The sequence below is a fragment of the Dasypus novemcinctus genome, chromosome X (genome assembly GCF_030445035.2).
Source record: "Dasypus novemcinctus isolate mDasNov1 chromosome X, mDasNov1.1.hap2, whole genome shotgun sequence".
Lineage (NCBI taxonomy): Eukaryota > Metazoa > Chordata > Mammalia > Cingulata > Dasypodidae > Dasypus > Dasypus novemcinctus.
In genome coordinates, this window is record NC_080704.1 from 173,718,686 (window position 1) to 173,742,751 (window position 24,066).

Sequence of the window (24,066 nt, forward strand, 5' to 3'; positions counted from 1 at the left end):
CAGTGCATTCCCCCCAGCGAGGGACATGATACCCAGGGATGAGCCTCCCTGGCACCGAGGGACCACTACCACTTACCAGCTGAAGATACAACTAGAAAATGACCTTGAATTAAAGGTTCATACGGATCAGCAGAATATTCCTGTCTACATATAATAACATGACTTCAAAATGCTGATTGACCTAATGTAAGGGGGAAATGGAAAGGAGAAATGAGATTATAAGGCTATGAGTCTAAAACAGAGTCTGGAGGTTGTCAGAAGGAATGCCCTTATGCACAACTGAGCAGAGTCTGAGAGACAGATAAAGTAGATACAACCCCAGGTATTGGTTCTTTTGAGGGATAAAGAGACCCACAGGTTCTATGATCATGGCAGATGGGGTTCATTGCCATGGCAGATGGCCCTTCTTTGGAGCTGGTGTTTCTGCATGATGGAATTGGACTCAGAGGGGATCTCTTTTCACAAGACTTGCATGCTACTTTATTGGAATTGTAGTAGGTGCTGGGGTTTAAGATATATTTAGGGGATTTGAATCTCTGGACTGATAATATGACACCCAGGCCCAGAGCCTCAACAGACTTCAGCTCCTACACTTTGACTTATTGGACTTACTGCACTCAGCTAACATGGAGTTGAAGAAGGTCAACCACCACACCATGGAGCCTAGAGTGTCTACAACTGAAAGCAGGAGGAGTGCATCCAGTATCCATATGGAATCTAAGCCCCCACTTGACATAGATGTGCAATGGACACAACTAATCCAATGTCCACAGAGAAAATGTGGAATGGGTGTGGGAAGGGTAGCCATGGTGGCTGCTGGGTTTGGGGAATGGGAGGAAGAGATGAGATGTGGAGGCGTTTTCGGGACGTGGAGTTGTCCTGGGTGGTGCTTCACAGACAATTACGGGACATTGTAGATCCCCCCAGGGCCCACTGGATGGAACGTGGGAGAGTGTGGGCTATGATGTGGATCATTGACTATGGGGTGCAGTGATGCTCAGAGATGTACTTACGAGGTGCAATGGATGTGTCACGATGATGGGAGCGAGTGTTGCTGTGGGGGGAGTGGGGGGTGGGGGCGGTGGGGTTAAATGGGCCTCATATTTTTTAAATGTAATTTTTAAAAAATAAATAAATAATTAAAAAAAAAGGCCTGTGTGTTCCCAAGAAAGGGAAAGAGAAAAGAGAGGACAATAATATAAAGAGTGAATATAAGGCAGAAAACAGAACAAAGGTATTATAATTAAAAGTCAAAAAAAATAGGGGAGCAGACAAAGAGAGGTGTAATGTAGGAGAAACAATCAATGATGGAGGATAGAAAGATGTAGAGGAAAGTGAATTGTGTTAGTGGTCAAAATCAATACACACAGAAAAGAGTAAATGGAGGATGAGGAAATACAGCAAATGGAAGCTCTCCCTGCAGCACCTAATGTAAGAAGAATACAAAAGCAGAGAAGAGAGAAAGAGAAAAAAGGGACAAAAAGGAGTGGGGAAGTAAGCAGGAAAAAGACAAAGAGAAAGAAAGAAAAAATAAAGAAAAAAGGGCCTTGGAAGGATAAAGAAGAAGGAAAAACAAGGAAAAACCAACCAAATACTAGGAAAAGTTTCAAGCAAGGAATTCTTTTTGTAGTTAAATAAAACACTTAGGGATATGTCATTTCCACTTCTCTCTCTTCCTCACCCCTCTCTCCCAGGCAGCAGTAAAGCTGCCTGAGAGGTCCGGTAGGAGATTGAAGTGGGTCCTTGTTGAACCAGCTCTACACAGAAAACAATGACTCTTAATTTCCAGAGAGAGCACCCACATCTTACCAGGAACCCCAAGTATACTACTGGAGGCTTGGAAAGCAGCTCCGATAGTCCCTCTCCTTTAGGTGTGCTTGAGAGGTGTAGTTGATTTTCTGTCTTCACCTTCTCCCAGGCCAAGTTTCCTATCCCAGTGCATTTAGGTGAATTGGGCTTTCTCAGCAGATTTGCCACTCCTGTCTTCCCAGACTCTCTCCAAGCCAACCAGTATTCTCCTCCAAGTGCAAAAAGAGAAAAAAAAAGAAAAGAAAAAAGAGGAGGGAAACACCACAAAATTGAACCCACCCTAGCCAGGCCCCCCTACTGCACCCCCCACTGAATCCCTCCCACCCATGGAGTCAGTCCAAAACCGGAGGGCTAAGGCAGTCCCAGACCTCCGGGAGTGCTGGACTCAGAAAATGAAAGTACGGGACTCTGCAGAACTAGGGCACATAGGTCCACGGAACACGGGCTATGGGGACTCAGGGGACACGGACCTGGGGATCATGCATCTGGGGACCAAGGAGCCCAGGAACGCCACCGCACAACCGACAGATCTCAGGAAACACCGTGGCCACCAACCCCACAGGGAAGGGTCCCGCAAGCCCACAGCTTCTGATTTCTATACAATGTAAACCGCAATTCTACCTTTAGCAAGCACCATCTCCGCCACTCTCTCTCCAAATCCATGTCCACACACCCTCTGCCCTGCAAGTCCCCAAGACAGCCTGCTCTGGCAAGACTCCAACCCCACTCAGCCGCCTCTTCGCAGAAGAGACTGTAAGGTGCCCTCACTCAGACGCCATCTTCTCTTATAATTTTTAATGAAACATTTTTTGTGATCTATGTATCTTCAAAAAAATACAATAAACAAACAAACAAACAAACAAACAAACAAATAAATAAATAAATAAAAATTGAAAGGGGCCAAGTTTCTGGAAAATGTCCTCCTAGTTTTGTTAATGGATTTTATCTAGATTCTTGGCTATGCTGCAGAAATAAATTTCGAGAGCACACCAGTTAGGCCAGTAATTTATTCAGGTAGGGAGGGAGGAGAAATGGGGGAAAATAACAGAAAATAATAGAGCAGGAATCCCAGGAAGGGGGTGAAAAGTGATGAAGAGTGTTTATTTACAAGCTACAATTCCCCATTATAAATTATAAATCCCGAGGTCTACTCGTGTGACCACATGGCAGAGGAAAAAATGGTGAGGGCAGCACACAGAGGACAGGACAGGTCTGCAGGCAAGAAAGCAGGGAGAGAGCCCATGCTCAGGCCTGTGCCTGGCTTTTGAACTGTTAATTATTCCACCCCTTTGTTAATGGCATGGGAGGGGGATTCCAGCTGTTTGCTGTTTGGATTGATTACCCCATCCATCAATCCCTTAATGAGGACCCAATGATAAAGTTCCTAGGGAACATCCAGGGCTTTTCCTTGTTTCCAGAAGAAGTCTTTGTTCTAGATAGCAGAATCTTGGGGGTGGGGGGTCTTCCAGCAGCCATCCTGGGGTTTACTGATGTACACGTGGACTCTTTGCCAGGTTCCAGATCTGTATATTAATTCCCTATCTTACTAGCCTGCTTCAGTTCCCTTCCAATCCCCTTGTAACACTCCAATCCTTCCAGTGAAAAAGCCTACAGGACTTTACCTCTGAGAGAGGTAGCTAATGGGGATGCAGCCCCAGAGCAGCCCTGATTCATGTCTGGTCATCTGTAGGGCTTCCCTCAGCTCCTTTAGGAGCAGTTGCCCATGGATTTCTCTTGAGGAAAATAGCTGGAGGTTCTGCAAGAGCTTTCTGCCTTGGGCAGGCACTCCTCACTTTAGAGGTGTTTCTAAAGTTGGGTTTTCCCTATGCTAAGTAAGTGTGTAAAATTCTTTCTTCTAATCTTTGCTTACTTTAATTTTGTCAGTCTGCTCATGCCTAAGAGCTCATAAATCAGATTTGGGGTTTGCCTATTTTGTGTTTTAAGTGGAGAAACTCTAAAAGTAACCTAAAAACAAGTCTTTACATTTCAATACTCTATTGCAATTGGATTTGATTTGTAAAAGAAATCACAAATGGAATTAGTTCAACTGCTGAAAAAGTGCAACAACTTAGCAACATTGTTGTTGCTATTAAAATAGTTTTAGGGAAGCGGACTTGGCCCAGTGGTTAGGGTATCCATTTACAACATTGGAGGTCTGCAGTTCAAACCCCGGGCCTCCTTGACCCATGTGGAGCTGGCCCATGTGCAGTGATGATGCATACAAGGAATGCTGTGCCATGCAGGGGTATCCCCCATGTAGGGGAGCCCCACGCGCAAGGAGTGCACCCCATAAGGAGATCCGCCCAGCATGAAAGAAAGTGCAGCCTGCCTAAGAATGGCACCGCCCACACGGAGAGCTGACACAACAAGATGACACAACAAAAAGAAACACAGATTCCTGTGCCGCTGACAACAGAAGCGGACAAAGAAGACACAGCAAATAGACACAGAGAACAGACAACTGGGGCAGGGGGGTGGGAAGGGGGGATAAATAAATAAATAAATAAATAAATCTTAAAAAAAATAGTTTTAGGTACTTCATAAACAAAAATACCCAATTTTTTTTGAAGTGAAAACTTACTAGAAACTGTAACTAAGAGTTAAGACAAAATCATAATATAGATGACATTATATTATAAAACAGCTAAAGAACAATATCTGAAATTGCTGAAACTGGCTGGATTTAGCCTAGACCTACTATTGTGATGATAATTCTAAATTAAGCTTACCTTTGTTTATGGTTACTTCAAGTCTAGCCTCACCCTCCTGTAGGCTTGCTGTTGTGATGGTAATTCTAAACTAAGGTTGCCTTTACCTATGGTTGTTTCAGGACTGGCCTCACTAGTGTAATGGTAACTATTCTATTCTCCCCTGTTTGAATCCATGGAAACTTCTCCCATGGTTCAGGGGAAGGCAAATATGAGACACTCCTGTCTCCCATCCTTCCATTGGTATTAATAACCCTACTTTCTCTCAAGACTACCTAGGTGTGGACTCCAATTTACCTACTCTTGGCAAGAGACCAGAGGGACCCCACAACCTTTGAGGAGATCACTGCCCAGTGGAACCCTTCACCCTTGGATTTGGACAGCCACTCTTCCAGTCCAGAGGCCACCAGAGTCCTGTTGTCTCTGAGGACTGGAAAGCAGGGTACCTCCCATCCCGACCATCAAGGATCCTAAAAGCAGCAGGTCATGAGAGAAACCAGTTTTCCCTGAGATTTCAATGACCTGGATGAGTATATACTAGAATTGTTGTTGCTCATCCAAGGCCTGTCAAAGTTGAAATGGGAAATAGGAAGAGCTCTGAAGTAAAGGAAAATGTTATAAGTTATATTTTAAAGCATTGAGAACAATTTAGATATAAGTCAATAGCTAAAAAGAACAAAATTCTTGTGCAAAACTGCATGGTCACAGTGCAGATTAGAATAATCAGAAATAGCCTTCAAAGAGGTCTTTTGAATATATTGTTATATTACAGTTAAACTTGTTTTGTAACAGAATGAAAATTATAAGTAACATTAGTGAGTTGTGTGTTTTTGTGTCTCTCTATTTTTGTCTATTTGTTTAGTGTATACTTTCTTACCTCAGGATGGCAATATCAAAGTAACATATGAAAATTCTCAAAAGAGCTCTATTCAAATTGTTAAAAATTAAATAAGTGCTTATATATGTAAAAAATATTCCTGGATCCCAAATTAGAAAAGTTAAGCAGGATAAAAGGTCACATAGAAATCTGAATATTGAAAATATTGGGAAAGGAAAAAAGTTTTTCCAAAGCTTCTTGACCTACCCTGACCTCCCAGAGCCTTCTCTTTGAAGGGGAAGAGAGGGAAAAGTGTGACAAGATAGGGAAAAGTAAGTTTAGCTTAAAACTGTCTACTAGGCCAGGGAATTAGGAATCATATTTTGTTCTGTAATTTCCCAATTTAAAACATTTAATTTAACAGCCTTAAAAATGAGAGTAATTAATAATCCAATTACCAAATTTCAGTAAGTAAAGAAAAAGTCATTGAAAGCTTTGGAAAGATTTTTCTAAATTATGATTAAAACAAATTAAACAATTATTTTCCAGAACCTGGCTGTACACTTTTTAAGGTTATTCATAATTTTAGAATATTATTATTTTTTAAATGAGGTTTTAGCCTCCTGTGCAGGAAGAACATTTCTTGCCTAAACTACAATTGTTTCAACTTTATTTGGCTTGGGTATAATCTCCCTAGATTTATAGGATACTAATAACATAAATTAGCCTTATATGAATTAAATCTTCAAGATGATAAATATTATAAGTTTGTGTTTAATGAAATTGAGATCTGTCCTAAATTGAAATGACTAGATACCCAGAACAGAATAAGGGATGTAAGGCAAGACTTAAATGGATAAAGATAAATCCCACTGGTTGCTCACTGTAATTTAATAAGATTATTTAAAGGTAAAAGTAACTAGTTTATCTGGTTATGGTTCTTATAGGAAATTTGCAAAAGCATTTCTAAACTGAAATATTTGAATGATTAATTCCAGGAAGCCACTATTAATTAGAAATCTGTATTGATACTGATAACAAAAGTAAGTTATGTTTAGTAATAGGAAGTTTGTAAAAGCATTGTATAAACTGGAGTCTTTAAATGGCTAATTCCAGGAATCCATTACTAAATAGGAACTTAAACTGATACTGATAACAAAAAGTAAGTTAATAACAGGAAAACCTGTCAGAGGCCACCTCAATCTGCATTTTAAGATGGTCATAGGATGGGAAACGGACTTTGGCCCAGTGGTTAGGGCGTCCGTCTACCATATGGGAGGTCCGCGGTTCAAACCCCGGGCCTCCTTGACCCGTGTGGAGCTGGCCATGCGCAGTGCTGATGCGCGCAAGGAGTGCCCTGCCACGCAAGGGTGTCCCCCGCGTGGGGGAGCCCCACGCGCAAGGAGTGCGCCCGTGAGGAAAGCCGCCCAGCGCGAAAAGAAAGAGCAGCCTGCCCAGGAATGGCACCGCCCACACTTCCCGTGCCGCTGACGACAACAGAAGCGGACAAAGAAACAAGACGCAGCAAATAGACACCAAGAACAGACAACCAGGGGAGGGGGGGAAATTAAATAAATAAATCTTTAAAAAAAAAAAAAAAAGATGGTCATAGGAGGAAGATAATCTTCGTTCCATTGGGACTCTTAGGTTTTCATAAAATAATGGAGAAAGTAGTTTTTTCCTATACTGCTAAAGTAAAATACCTGTGAATGAATGCAATCATCGTAAGGGTGTAAAAGTAAAAGGAGAAATACTAAAAATAAGGTCATTTGGTATGTTATACATTGCATTGGAAGTGTTTAGGAAGTATATAAAAATTGAGAACTAGACTTCAGTATTGTTAAACTCTCTCATGTATTTGAACCAGGCTCCCAATACCCTGCATGGAGCCTCTCCATTTAAGTTATTGGCTAGATAAGTCAGTCACTATGACCCCTTAAACCAGGTATTCTTAACCTTGTTTGTTCCACAGACCCCTTTGCCAGTCAGGTGAAAATCATGGATCCCTTACTAAGCCCACATTATACTGTGTATTATTTAATAAATATACATCACACCCACACCCACACATCCCCACAAGAATAATTTTTTTGAATTTACATTCAAGCTCATAGACTCCTTCTTAAGAACCCCTGCCTTAAGCAATAAAAGTGACTAGCACCTCTCTGGTCATGCTCTTGAAGTAGATGGAAAGTACTTCACTGTTTAAGACACCTGCAGCAGCTGGCAGTGGCTCAATATTGCTAGATTTACAATGGACATTGCCTCCAGACTGGCTCTGTTGCATAGTGCTGAAGGGCACTATGTACCAGGCCAGTGAAACACTGCAGCTTCTCTCCAGGACCAACGGTGCTGCAGCATGCTGTGTGAAAGATATACAAGTGGAGCAATAATTAATTACCAGAGAAATTTGAGTAGAACTTAAACAAACACCATTGGCATTATGGCCTGCTCCTATGGAGAGAAACTGTGTATGGTATTATAAACCTGGGTCTTAGATATATTAACTGTATCTTAAAGAGGAACTTATGTATTGAGTAGTATTAAGTACTGTACCTATTACCTGATGAATATGATAATATCTCCTCTATTCTAGATTATGTGCAGAGGGTTGATATTATACATGTTAAAAATCTTAGCAAACTTGATTCAGTTTCTTAATAATTAATGAATATGCTTATCAGATCAAAGAATGACTCTCTAAATACTGTCTTTATTTTGCTTGCCATATGCTTGCCTTGTTGTTGTCTATATTGTCTTTGTGAGTTTATGTCTAGGACAGTGCCTTTCCTCATACCTCTCCTAGCTGTCCTAGGCATAACCACTGCTGTGGGAACTGAGGTTGGCAGTTTATACCAAATCCAACATGAATACCATAATCTCTCCCTAGAACTGACCAATAGCATAGAAGAAACTAGCCATGCCGTTGAAGCCATTAGACAACAAATAGACTCCCTTGCCACCATGATGCTGCAAAATCACAGAACCCTAAATATACTAACAGTGGCACAGGGAGGAACTTGAATTTTCCTCAAGGAGGAATGCTATTTCTATGTAAATCACTCTGGAACAATCCTAGAAAGTATTTGAAATCTACAAGATCAAGCCCATCAACTTTAGGAGGATGTAGCCTCTGGAGGCACCTGGTCTTTCTCCTTCCCATGGTCCTCTATGTCATTGGTGGCCCTCTTCTTGGGGCTGTTTCCCACCATCATTCTTATCCTTTTAGTAAGATCATGTATCTTCAAAACTCTAAGTTTATTTCTTCCAGAATCAACACCTTCTAGAGCAAAGTATTAGTCATTTGGGGATTTCATCGAATTCCAATCATGGCATCAGACCCACCTTCCCTCAACTTCAATAGAATAGCCAGAGAGTTTCACACCCCATCGGGAAGGGACTACTGCCTCTAACTAGCAGGAAGCAGCTACAGACAAATAACCAATGCCCTTCAGCGCCCCCTTAGGAATAAGGGTGTAAACTCTGATAGGGAAGTTGAGGTAGGTGAATATAGAAAAGTATAGGAAAGAACACTGGTCAGCATAAAGCTGCCTTTCAGATCAAAGCCATAACCATTAAAGCTGAGACTCAACAAAGAACATGGCCACAAGACCCCTCCCAAGAATCCCTGAGGGAAGACACCTGCTTGAAAACAAAGCTGTAACTCTTAGAACTGAAAAGCTAACAAGACCCTGGTCACAAGGTCCCATTTGAAATTTCTGAACTCAAAAGAACCCCCAGATAATTCCAAACAGAAAGCCTTCCCCATTGGTTTCCTGAAAGCTAACAGGTTAAGGTAGAAAGGCAGTCTAATCAGGACAGGAATAGCTGAGCTCCTTTCCTAATATGAGGAAAAGGGAGGGGGAATGGCCTTAAAAATGCCTACCCTCAGGGCCCCACAGTGCATATCTCACCTTGTAGCTCACCCACACTCAAATCTTCAGTGTATACTTTTCCTTTTTCTCATTTCTCAATAAACTCTTTTTACAGGCCTCATAAAAAATACGTTAGAGACATACAATGACAGATTTGAAATGACAGAAGAATGGATTGGCAAATTAGAAGACAGAATAGCTGAAATTTTTCAGGAAGAAGAACAGATGTAGAAAAGAATGGATAAAATTAAGCAAAGGCTCAGGGAATTGAATGAAAGCATGAAGTGCACCAATATATGGGCCATGGGAGTTCCACTTGGAGAAGATAAGGTAAAAGGGGCAGAAAGAATACTTGAAGATAATAATAATTTTGCAACTCTGATGAAAGACTTGAAAATACATATTCAGAAGTACAGTGTACTGTAAACAGAATAAATCCAAACAGACCTATTTCAAGACACATACTTATCAGAATGACAAATGCCAAAGATAAAAAGAGTATTCTGAAAACAACAAGAATAGTGATGCATCACATACATGGGATCTTCAGTAAGACTAAGTGACAATTTCTCCTCACAAACCATGGTGGTGAGAAGACAATAGTATGATATAGCTAAAGTACTGAAAGAGAAAAACTACCAGTCAAGAATTCTTTATCCAGAAAGTTGTCCTTCAAAATTAGTGTGAAATATCTGCTCCTAAGATTTCCACTACAGATGCAAGAAAAAGAAGGTTCTTATGCTTTCTGTATGGTTGTGGCAACGAACATTGTGTAGGGGAATACAGGAAATTCTGAAAACATGAGGAAGGAGAAATAATCCTTGCAATTCAGAAATAAACTTGTAAATAGTGAATAAAAAATGAGGGTGAGTTGAAAATATTCACAGATAAACAGAAACTGAGTTCATAAACAAGAGACTGGCTCTACAAAAAAACAAAAAAACAATAAAACAAACAAACAAAAACACTAAAGGGAGTTCTGCAGCCTGAAAAGAAAAGACAGGAGAGAGGCTTGTGTAGAAATGAAGAGTATCAGAAAGGGTAACCAAATGGGTAAAAAGGCAGACAAAAAACATGATCTATGTGGCACTTTAATATTATTTATTAACTCCAAAAAGAGATATTTGATTATGTTTGTAAACTGATCTATTACTCTGGGTGTGATAGCCCTTTGTTTTGTTTCTTTTTCTTTCTTTCTTTCTTTCTTTCTTTCTTTCTTTCTTTCTTTCTTTCTTTCTTTCTTTCTTTCTTTCTTTCTTTCTTTCTTTCTTTCTTTCTTTCTTTCTTTCTTTCTTTCTTTCTTTTTCTCTATTATTTTTTAATGTTACATTAAAAAAATATAAGAGGTCCCATATACCCCCCACCCTCCTCACCACACTCCTCCCACATCAACAACCCCTTTCATCATTGGAGCACATTCATTGCATTTGGTGAATACATTTTGGAGCACTGCTGCACAACATGGATAATGGTTTACTCTGTAGTTTACACTCTCCTCCAGTCCACCCTGTGGGCCATGGTAGGACATACAATGTCCAGTCTGTCCCTGCCATACCACACAGGACAACTTCAAGTCCTGAAAATGCCCCCACATCATATCTCTTCTTCCCCCTCCCTACCTTCAGGAGCTACCATGGCCACTTTCTACACATCAATGCTACAATTTATTCTATTGCTAATCACAATAGTTCCAAGTAGAATATCATTAAGTCCACTCTAATTCATATTCTATTCTTCCATCTGTGGACCCTGGGATGGTTATGACCACTCCACCTCTATATCAAGAAGGAGCTTAGATTCCATATGGATGATGGATGCAATTCTCCTGCTTGCCGTTGTAGGCATTCTCAGCTCCCTGGTGTGATGGTTGACCTTCTTAACCTCCCTGTTAGCTGGCTGGGATAAATCCAATAAACCAGACGGTAGGAGTTGACAGTCTGCTGAGGCTCAGGGTCTGGCTGTTACATGGACAGTCCAGAGATTCAGGTCTCCTGAGTATACACCAACCCCAGTAACAACCAGCATTACAGTAAAAGTGACAGAAGAGGCATGTGTTGAAAGGTCACATCTGAATCCAACTCCATCACACTCAGGAACACAAACTCCAAAGTAAGGCCAACTGACATGGTACTGAACTCCAGAGCTATCTGCCATGAACCTGTGGGTCTCTGTAGCCCTCAGGAGAAATAGTACCAGAGGTTCTGTCTACTTTGGCTGTCTCTGAGATCTGCTGAGGCATGTGTAAGCACGACCCCTCTGATGACCTCCAGATTCTTTTGGAGACTCATAGCCATGTAAAGTCATTTTTTTCTTTCCATTTCCCCCCTTTTATTCAAGGTCAAGAAGCAGTTTTTAACACCTGATTCAGCTGAGATGTCTGATTATATTATGTTAAAATTAGGACTTTGAGTCAACCGTTTCATTAGAGTGTGACTAAGTTTTGAGTCCCAGCCCCTTGGTGAACTGGTAAAACAGACTCTCACATGGAAGTGGATAGAAAGGAGAAGAGGACAGAGGAATAGAGATGGCTCATTAGATAGGGCAGAGTTCCTGAGAAGAAAGAAGAGCCTGATATTCTATATTTGAACTTGTAGAGAGAACAGAGTAGCTGAGCCTGGAAAGAAGAGACGAGGCTTGTGCCAGCCTACAGCTGAGATCAGGAGAAGCTGGTGGAACCACAGAGCATTAAGAGAAAGAAAGAAGGCTGAACCTTCACAAACATCACCTGCCATCTTGCTTCAACAAGTGGTAAGTGACTTCGTGTAAGAAAGTACCATTTATGGTACCTTGAGTTGGATTCTCTAGGGCCTTGTGACTCTAAGGGTTTATCCCAAATAAATAACTTTTATAAAAGTCAACAGAGTTCTGGTACTTTGCATCAGCACCCCTTTGTCTTACTAGCACAGTATATTAAAGACAAAGGATAAAATGCTCAAAGTAAGTAATGCCTTTGCAGTAATAACATTGAATGTTAATGGATTAAACTATCCAATCAAAAGACACAGACTGACATAATGGATAAAAATATGAGCCATATATATACTGTCTGTAAGTAACTCAGCTTAGAAGCAAGGATTGAAATAGACTGAAAGTGAAAGGATGGAAAAATATATTTCATGCAAACAATGACAAATAAAGAGGAGGGATAGCTATATGAATATCAGACAAACAGTTTAAATGGAAAAAATGTTACAAGAGATACAGGAGACCATTATATATTAACAAAAGGGGCAATATACCAGGAAGAAATAATAATAATAAATATCTCTATGCACAAAACCAGAGTGCTACAAAATACATGAGCCACACAGTGGCAAAACTAAAGGGAGAAATAGATATCTCCACAAGAACAGTTGGAGACTTCAATACTCCACTCACATCAATAGGTAGAACAACTAGGCAAAGGATCAACAAGGTAAAAGAACTGAAAAATATGATAAATAAGCTAGACTAACAAACATAGAGAACACTGCACTCAAAAACAGCAGGATACACATTATTCTCAAGTGCGCATGGATTGTTCTCCAGGATAGACCACATATTGGGTCACAAAGCGGGACTCAATAAATTTTAAAATAATGAAATTATACAAACCACCTCCTCTGATCAAAATGGAATGAAGCTGGAAATCAATAGTAGACAAGCATCAGGAAATTTCACAAATATATGAGGGCTAAACAACACATTCAAGCAATCAGTGGGTCAAAGAAGAAATTGTAAGATGAATTAGTAAATATCTCGAGACAAATGAAAACAAGAGCACAACTTATCAAAACTTATGGAATGCAGCAATGTCAGTGCTGAGAGGGAACTCTACAGGCCTAAATGTTTATATTGGAAAGGAAGAAAGAGCTGAAAATCAAAGACCTAACTGAGCACCTGGATTGATTATAAAAAGAACAGTAAACAGTAAACTTATCCTAAAGCAAGCAGACGGAAAAAAATAACAAACGTAAGAGCAAAAATAAATGAAACTAAGAGCACAAAACAATAGAGAGAATTTAAAAATCCAAAACCTGGTTCTTTGAGAAGATCAATAAAATCAACAAAACTTTAGCTGGGCTAACAAAGAAAAAAAGAGAGAAAATACAAATAAATAAAATCAAGAACGAAAGGGAGAACATTACTACCGACTCCACAGAAATGAAAAGGATCATAAGAGGATATTATGAAAAACTGTATGCCAACAAATTAGACAACCTAGATGAGATTGACATATTCCTAGAAATATATGAGTAACCTACAGTGACTCTAGAAAAAATACAAGACTTCAACAAAACAACCATAAGTAAAGAGATGGGGTAAGTCATCAAAAACATCTCAATGAAGAAAAGCCCAGGGCTAGATAGCTTCACAGGTGAGATCTACCAATCATTTCAAGAAGATTTAATACCAATCCTGCTCAAATTCTTCCAAAAAATTGAAGAGGAGGGTGGACTACCTAACTCATTCTAGAAGCCAACATCATCCTAATACCAAAGCCAAATTAAGATACTACAAGAAAAGAATACTACAGACCACTCTCTAATGAATATAGATGCACAAATTATCAAAAAATACTTGCAAATAGAATACAATAGCATATTAAGAGAATTATACACCATGATCTAATGGAGTTTATTCCTGGTTTGCAAGGGTGCTTCAAAACAATAAAATCAATTTAATGCAATGCACCACATTAACAAATCCCAGGAGAAAAACCACATGATCATCTCGATTGGTGCAGAGAAAGCATTTGACAAAACACAGCATCCTTTCTTGATAAAAAAACACTTTGAAAGATAGGAATAGATGGAAAATCCCTCAACATGATTCAGGTCATATATGAATAACCCACAGCCAACATCATACTCAGTGGGGAAAGGCTAAACACTTTGTTTTAAGATCTGAAACAAGATATTGTGCCTACTGCCACCACTGTTATTCAACATTGTTAGTAGATCTAGCTAGAGCAATAAAGAAAGAAAAAGAAAGAAAATGCATCCAAACTGAGAAAGAAGTAAAACTCTCACTATTAGCAGATGACATGATTTTGTATTTAGAAAATTCCTAAATATCTACAACAAAGCTTCTATAGACAATAAGCTCAGCAAACTGGCAGGATGCAAGATCAACACACAAAATCAGTAGTGTTTCTATACATTAGAAATGAATAATCTGAAGGGAAAATCAAGGTTTCATTTACAATAGCAACTCAATGAATCAAATAATTAGGAATCAGCTTAACCAGGATGTTAAAGACCTATATTCAGAAAACTACAAAACATTCCTAAAAGAAATCAAAGAAAACACAAACAAATATAAAGCAATTTCATGTTCATGGATTGGAAGAATAAATATCATTAAGATGTCCATTCTATCCAATTTGATTTACAGATTCAATGCAATCCAAATCAAAATTCCAACAGCCTACTTTAAAGAAATAGAAAACTCAATTACCAAATTTATTTGGAAAGGAAAGTGTCCCCAAATAACAAAAAGCATCCTGGAAAAAAAAAGAACAAAGTTGTAGAACTCACACTTCCTGACCTTAAAGCATATTACAAAGCTGCAGTGCTCAAAACAGCATGGTTTTGGCATAAATGTAGACACATTGATCAATGGAATAGAATTGAGAGTTCAGAAATGGACCCTCACCTCTACGGTCAACTGATTTTTCACAAGGCTACCTAGTCCACTTTACTGGGACAGAACAATCTGTTCAACAATGGTGCTGGCAGAACTGGATATCCATAGCCAAAAGAAAGAAAGAGGACCTCTATCTTACTCTCTATGCAGAAATCAACTCAAAATGGATCAAAGACCTAAACATAAAAACCAGTACCATAAAACCCCTAGATGATAATGTAGGAAACCTCTTCAAGATTTGAGGGTAGGGTAGGAGGTGGTTTCTTAGACCTTATACACAACAGTAACAGTAAAAGAACAAATGGATAAATGGAACCTCCTTAAACTTAAACACTTTTTCACTTCAAATGACTTTTTCAAGAAAGTGAAAAGACACCCTACTCAATGGGAGAAAATATTTGAAAATCACATATCCAAAAAGCGTTTAATATTCATAATATATAAAGTGATCCTACAACTGAATGATAAAAAGACAAATGACCTAACTAAAAAATGGGAAAAAGACTTGAATAGACATTTTTCCAAAGAAGAAATACAAAGGTGAAAAAACACATGGAAAGATGTTGAGTATCACTCACTATTAGGGAAATGCAAATGAAATACAATGAGATATCATTTCATACCTATAAGAGTGGTATAGCAGTTTGATATAGTTATGAATTCCAAAAATAGATATTGGATTATGTTTGTAAACTGGTCTGTACCTGGGTGTGATTAAATTATGATTAGGGCTTTGATTGGGCCATGTCATTAGGGCATTGAGTCCCCACCCACCAAGGGTGGGGACTCACAGATAAAAGGCATATCAATGGACAGTGTTGAGGGCTTTTAATGTTGAAGATTGATGCTGAAGGCTTAAGCTGGAGCCCCAGGAAGTAAGCTCTCAGAGGAAAGAGAAGCAAGACCTTGGAAGGGAGGAACCCAGGAAGCCTGAACCCTCACAACCATCTTGCTCGAACACGTGAAAATAGACTTTGATGAAGGAAGTAACTTGTATTTTGCATCAGCACACCTTTGGCTGACTAATACAAATGGCTACCATTATAAAAACAGAAAACCACAAGTTTCAGAGAGGATATGGGGAAATAGGAATGCTTATTCACTGTTGTAGAATGTGGAATGGTGCAGCCATTGTGGAAGACTGTTTGGTGGTTCTTAAGGAACCATGTGATCTAGCAATCCCAATCCCACTACAAGGTATATACACAGAAGAACTGAGAGCAGGCACACCAAAATACATCTGCACACTGATGTTCATAGTGGCATTATTGATGATTGCCAAAATATGGAAATAATCTAGGTGTCCATCAACTGATTAATGAATAAACAAATTTTGGTATTTACATACAATTGAATATTATTCAGCTGTAAGAAGAAATGAAGTTGTGAGACATATGATGACATGGATGAACCTTAAGGGCTTTATGTTGAGTGAAGCAAGCCAGACACAAAAGGACAAATATTGTATGATTTCACTAAGATGAGCAAATTCGTGGAGATAATAGCTAGAATATAGGTCACCAGAAAATAGAATGAGGATAGAGAATGGAGGACTGAGGCTTAACTGGTGCAGAATTTGCAAAAGGGTTGGGTATAAATGTTTGGAAATGGATAGAGGTGATGATAGAGCATTACAGTGATTGTAATTAGCAGGACTAATATATGGGTGTGATAGTGGTTTAAAGTGAAAGTTTAAAGTCAGATACATTACTAGAAGAAAAGCTAAAGGATGAAACATGGCACTATAACATAGCAAACTCTCTTGTGGACAATTAGTGTGGTTAAAAGTGCAAATATAAGAATGTTTTACTCTGAAACAGAAGAAATGTACATTAATGTTACAAGATGTTAATAATTGGGTGATATTTGGGAAAAATACAAAGGAAGCAAACTATAGACTATAGGGAATAGTAATATATTAATGTTCTTCCATCAATGGTAAAAAAGTAATTTTGCTAAGTCAAAGAAACTAGTTACAAACTACTACATATTGCTTGACTCCATCTATACAAAATGTAAACATAAATAAATTTATAGAGACAGAAATAGGTTAGCAGTTATATATGGCAGGAGAATGATAAGGGAGATTGAGTGGTGAATACTAAGGGGTAGGCTATTTTTCTTTTTGGAGTAATGAAAATTCTCTAATACTGCTTGTAGTGATGAATGCACAATTCTGTAATTATACCAAAAGCCATGGATTGTACACTTTAGATAGATTGTATGATTTTTTCAATAAAATTTATTTTAAAAATCAAGCCAAATGAGGAAAAATGTAGTCAAGCAAATATTGTCCCAGTTTTGCAAAACATAGTTCATCTTCTCAAATTATTAGTAATATATAATTTCAAAAAATAAACTGCAGCCCCATATAAAAATTATCTCAGAATTGCATACAGGTGTAAATATAAAAACTAAAACATTCAAACTTTGAGGAGAAAACACGGGGAAAAAGTGTTTGTGAACTTTATTTAAAGAAAAATTTCTTCCTCTCTACACCAAAATCATGCCATAAAATAAATCCATAAAAGTAAAACTTAATAAATTGGATTTCACTAAAATTCATTTCTGCTCTTTGAAAAACATTACTAAAAGAACAAAAAGAGAAGCCACACACACTGGAGGAAAATTTTTGAGATAAAAATGAAAGCATAAAAAAAGATGTTCAGCATCATTTGTCATTATAAAAATGCAAATCAATACTGCAATGAGACACTCTTACACACCTATTAAAATGACTAAATAGACTGACTATACCAAATATTTGTGAAGATGAAGAGCAACTGTATGTCTTACACACTTCTGAGAGGAATTCAAAACAGTGCAGTCACATTGGAAAGCAATTTGCCCATTTTTAAAAAAAGTTTAAACACACTTACCATTTAACCCAGCCATTCTACTCCCAGGTATTTACCCAAAAGAAATAAAAGCATATGTCCATGCAAAGACTTATGCTCAAATAGTCATACCAACTTTATTTGTAATAATCCATTTTTTGGAAAACAACCAAATTTGTACAAACAGGTGAATAACAAAGTGTCAGAGGACAGAACCAACAGTATGTGTGCGTGTGTGTGTGCGTGAATATGAAGAAATTTATAGTAGGAATTAGTTCACTTGACTCTAACTGTCTGAAGTGGAGATAGAAATTCTCCTTTTTGACTGCTGAAATCCTCAGTTCCTTCTTTAAGGCCTCCAACTGATCAGATGATTGTTGAAGGGAATCTCCTTTGTTTATTAGAGATGTAATCAGCCACAGATGCAATCTGACTAATAATGTAAATCCATCTATAAAATATTCTCACAGTAATGATTAGGCCCATGCTTGCTTGACCAAATAACAGGATATCATAACCTAGCCAAGTTCATACATGAACTTAGCCATTACAGTGGTATATTCATAAAATAAACCACTATTCAGTCATAAAAATGAAGGAAACATCAATGAATCTCAAAATAATTATATAGAGTGAAATTAAGTCAGACAAAAAAGAGCATATATTGTATGATTCCATTTATATAATGCTCTAGAAAATGCAAAGGTATCTACAGTGTCAGAAAGCAGATCAGTATTTGCCTGGATATGTGAGGGGAGGCTGGAATGGGCTTGAAGGAGGGATTACAAAGTGTTGTATGAGGATGATGATTGTGTCCATTATCTTGATGGTAGTGATGGTTTCATGGATGTATGCATATCAAACTATGCTCTAAAATGTACATCTGATTATAAATTAAGTATATCTCAATAAAGTGTTAAAATGGAAAAAATAAAAATATTTAAACACAAATATCTGATTTTAAGATACCATTAACCAGTGCTCATGCAGGACTTTCAAGTGTCAGACCCTGGGAATCTGAGTTGCCATTAGCTGCTGGAAGGACAAATACCGGCCTGCTCCTTGGGACAGTTGAACTATCACAAAGAGCAGGCAGCCCAGCTGCACATTCTGGTGAGTATGGTGTCTCTCCTCACCAGCTAGTGTATGGACCATCCGGTGCTGGAAAAAGACAAGAATAACATGTACTCTATGTGCTCTTTGTGGTATTGAGTGGAAAAATTGAGACCATCAGACCATAACAACTCCATCAGAAAAGAAATTTGAAATCATAACCATTTCAAGTAATCACCACCTTGAGGTTGATCCCAATGATGTTGGAAATAGTGAAAGGACAGTAGTAATTCAAGAGAGGTTGAAAATGGTGGCACAGTCACAGCAACTTGAAACCAATTCTCAAAGAGATTTTAAAGTGGTTTTATTGACAGAGGTCAACAACCTCATCAAAGATGCTCAACATGTCTTGTGCAGAAAAATGTATGTCCACCTGCGGATTGATCTAGCACTGCAATTATACACTGAAAGTTATACCACCTATTTGTTGTTGGTGCCTGAAAGTTTATGTGCCTGCTCCTAGCATTGAAGATATTGCTGTGTTTCATCTACTGTGTGCAAAAAGAAGGGCTGAATCTTCCTTCACAACTGGCTCATAGAACTGTAGAAATGTCCTACAGAAATCCCAGAAAAGTCCTACTTATGTGTGTAGCCTGCAAAGTGCAACAGTATCTTTACTGAAGATCAAGAAATCCCTGAAACAGGTTGGGAGGTGTATCTAAGGGGAATTGCCAATGCTATTATCAGCCAGCAGACTCCACAAAGGCTCCTTGAAATTTAGAGGAGACTTTATGAGCTTTATAATTCATTTTATATCTCCTAAGATAATAATGAAGTGCCTTCCTTCAGAACTTTTACATAATTGGGATGGACAACTTAAAGAGGAAATGGCCCAGATGGCAGCTTATAATGACCACCATCTACAGCTGAACAAAAAAGCCATTTATCATTTGGAAGCATTTGTGGTCAAATTTATGGCATTTTATAAGAAGCACATGAACATGAAGAATGGATTAGAAGGCATTATGTTCTGATTTCTATCAGTAATTCTTCTGACTGTTTCTTATTACCAGCATTTACATACACTTTTAAAAAAATAACAATAACTTCTTAAACCAATAACTCTTCCTTGTTATATTTTCTAAAGAGTTTTCTCAACATTATAGTTTTAACCACATACCCAGCAATCTTCCATGTTCACCTGCTTCCCCCAACCCTCCCCCCAATTCCTTAGACCATCTGACCCTTCGTCCCAACCCTAGCTCCCTCAAGCCTGCAAAGCCCAACCCAATAGTATTCCTAGCCCCCATCTTACCCCTTCACTGCATAGTTACTTACCTCCACTTTATCATAGATTTGATGTGGAGACGGTGGCCACAGAAGTCGCTGAGGGCAGGGAGAGAGAAGAGGTGATATGGGGGCATTTTCAGGACTTGGACTTATCTTGAATGATATTGCAGGGACAGATGCAGACATTATATATCCTGCCATAACCCACTGAATGGAGAGGGAGAGAGTGTAAATTGCAATGTAAAGTATAATCCATGCTCTATAGCAGTGCTCCAAAATGTACTCATCAAATGCAATTAATGTGCCACACTGATGAAAGAGTTTGGTGATGTGGGTGAGTGGGGGTGTGGGGAGTGAAGGTATATGGGATTCTCATATATATATATATATATATATAATAGTAGTAGTATTTTTTAAAATTTTATTTTTAATTATCTTTTTAAAAAAGTTAATAGATCACACAAAATGTTACATTAAAAATCATAAGAGGTTCCCATACACCCCACTCCCCATCCCCCACCTCCATCATTTTTTAAAGTTATATTTTTTGAGGATACATAGATCACATAAAATGTTACATTAAAAAATACGAGGTTCCCATATACCCCACTCCTCACACCTCTCACTCTTCCCACATAGACAGCTTCCTTCATTAGTGTGGTACATTCATTGCATTTGATGAGTACATTTTGAAGCATTGCTACACAGCATGGATTATAGTTTATGTTGTAGTTACACTCTCTCACAGTCCATTCAGTGGGTTATTGCAGGATTTATAATGTCCAGCATCTGTCCCTGTAATATCATTTAGGATAATTTCAAGTCCCGAAAATGCCCTCACATGAGATCTCTTCTTCCCTCTCCCTGCTCTCAGCACCTACCGTGACCACATTCTCCACATCAATGCTGCAATTTCTTCCATTACTCTACTAGTCACAATAGTTCTATGGTAGAATATCAGTAATATAAGATATAAAACATAGACTATCTTATATTTTTAATGATTTTAAGTAATTTTTTATTTTATGTATTTTAATGTATTAAAATATTTTAAAATATTTCTAATGTAAAATTTTGTATGATGTATGTATCTTTAAAATCTATTAAAAATAACAATAAACTTTACTTTTAGAGAAGTTTTAGATTTACAGAAAAATTACCCAGAAACTATAGGAAGATCCTATATAACACCCTTACACACACACACACGATTTCCCCTATTATTATCATCTTACATTAGTATGGTACTGTGGCAGTTTGAATTTTCTGAATCCCCAAAACAGAAAGATTATGCTTCCGAATGAATTCATTCCTTGCCCAATAAGAGACAAGGCCTTTGCCTGGTTGCCATCAGCTGAGCTCCAGAAGACAGATTCTGGAGGGGAAGGAAGAGACTCAGTAGAGATAAGTGGCCATTTTGCTTCACCACATGGCAGCTGACTTCAGTGAGTAAGTATCTCTGCTGATGCTTTGTGTCAACATTTTACAGCCCTGGAAATTTAAGCTTTTACCCCAAATAAACACCCGTTATAGAATCCAACACATTTCTGGTACTTTGCTTCAGCAGCCCTTTGGCAAACTAAAACAGGTATATTAGTTACAATTGATGAATCAATATGGAAGCATTGCTACTAACCAAAGTTACTAGTTTACATTATGGTTTACACTTTGTGCTGAACAGTTTTATAGGCTTTGACAAATGTGTAATGGCACATATCCATCATTACAGTATCATATAGAACAGTTTCACTGCCCTAAAAATGTTCTATGTTCCACCTATTCATCCCCTCCCCTCCTTTCTGAGCTCCTGGAAGCCACTATCTTTATATCAATGTTAAAAGTTACTCTGTTGGGAAATGGATTTGGCTCAATGGATAGAGCATCCACCTACCACATGGGAGGTCCAGGGTTCAAACCCAGAGCCTCCTGACCCGTGTGGTGAGCTGTCCCACGTGCAGCGCTGATGCATGCAAGAAGTTCAGTGCCATGCAGGGGTGTCCCCCATGTAGGGGAGCCCCATGCACAAGGAGTGCGCTCCATAAGGAGAGCCATCCTGTGCAAAAAAAGTGCAGCCTGTCCAGGAGTGGCACTGCACTCATGGAGAGCTGATGCAGAAAGATGAGGCAACAAAAAGAGACACAGATTCCCAGTACTGCTGACAGGAATACAAGTGGACCCAGAAGAACACACAGTGAATAGGGGGAGGGGAAGGGGAGAGAAATGAATAAAAATAAATAAATCCTTAAAATAAAAAAAGTTACTTTGTTAACACAACATAATAACTATAATAAACCTACTTTTGTCCTTGGTTACATTCCCCCCTTATGTTTGTTCATTACTCAATCTTGAGATATTTGGGATGATGTTTGCTCTGATTGCTTCAGGCTGAGAGGGGACTTGAATCTTATGGGGCAGATGGAGGGAATTGTTTTGCTTGCAATACTCCTTGTTTTTCAGATGGGCTTGTCCATCATCATCATTTTGTTAGTTATCCAGGGCAAGCCCAAAGAACTAGAGAGTAGGAATTACCCACGGTTAAGTTGATTTTATGTGATGGTTTGTAGTTATATGGACCCCAGAAAAGCATGTTCTTAAAGCTAACCTATTCTTGTGGGTGTAAACCTATTCTAAGTAGGGTCTTTTGATCAGGTTAATTCTTTTAAGGAATGGGCCCAGGGTGAGTCTTAATCCTCTTACTGGGGTCCTTTATAAACAGGATGAATATGGAGAGAAACAGAAAGAAAGCCACAGAAGCAAGAAGCTGAAAGCAAGAAAAACTGGAAGGGAGAGACAAGCAGACACCACCATGTGCCTTGCAATGTGACAGAGGAGTCCAGGATCACCAGCAGCAGGTCTTTGGGGAGAAAGCATTACCTGATGATGCTTTGATTTGGACATTTTTCTCAGCCTTGAAACTATAAGCTTGTAAATGAATAAATTCCCGTTGTTAAAAGCCAACCTATTTCTGGTATACTGTTTTCGGCAGTGCAGGAGACCAGAACACTCTAACTTAAAAAAAAAATACCATTAACCACTGTGATATATACTCTGTTAAGGACAGTGACCATGTACCTTCTCCCCTTTAAATCCTTTCTCACTTATACAGTGTTTTATGTGGTAAATATAAAGTAAATCATCTTCAAACTGAGTTAGTCAAACTACAAACTTTCAGATCACACAGACGAAATGAATGGAAACTAAAATAGTATTTGATATACAGAAATGAAGATGGAGTCCATGGCTCGTATTTTAGCTCAGAATATTCCAATATGGAGGTTATGATACCAAGACTGATGGTTAATTCCACTTTGCAAGGGGCAAGAGAGAGGTTTTCATGGCCACAGGTTAAGCCCATAAATCTGAACAATTTCTTTGTGTTAAAGTGTTCCCCACCACCTGGCTAATGGGGTATAAATACATGAGTGGTGCACACAGCCAATCCACAGCCTACTAAAAATAAACGGTTGGCCTTATTTTTTTCCATTTTTGTATTTTATTAATTAGAGAAGTTGGGTGCTTACTATGCAATCATGCAGAATTCCCATACATCATCCCACCCGCAACACCTTGCATTGTTGTAGAATATTTGTTACAGATTATGAAAGAACGTCATCAAAATATTACCAGTAACTATGGTCATTTGGTGTATTTTTTCAGTACATCCCTCTATTATTAAGACCATATATTAGTATTGTACATTTGTTATAATTCACAAGAGAACACTCTTATATTTTGTACCATTAACCACAGTCCATCATCCACCGCATGGTTCAATGTGTTATACACTCCCATGCCTTGTACAATCCATGCAAACTGTACACAGAGGGGCTCTCACTTTCATCACAGAGTTGTACAGTAATCACCTCGGTAAATTTTAGAACATTTTCCTTAGTCCAATAGAAAAAAATCCTATACCCCTATTATCATATCATTAGCATTGATATAGTACCATCTTTGACATTGATGCATGAATATTAAAATATTAGTGTTAACTTTGGTCCATAAGTTACATTAATTGTATTTTCCCATGTATCACCATAATCTTACCA

At 38.4% G+C, this 24,066-nt stretch overlaps 1 pseudogene; it reads left to right on the forward strand.

The window, feature by feature from the left end:
- The first annotated feature begins 2,135 nt into the window (after positions 1-2,135).
- Positions 2,136-19,761, forward strand: LOC101446021 (replication factor C subunit 3 pseudogene; annotated as a pseudogene).
- Positions 19,762-24,066: the final 4,305 nt, after the last annotated feature.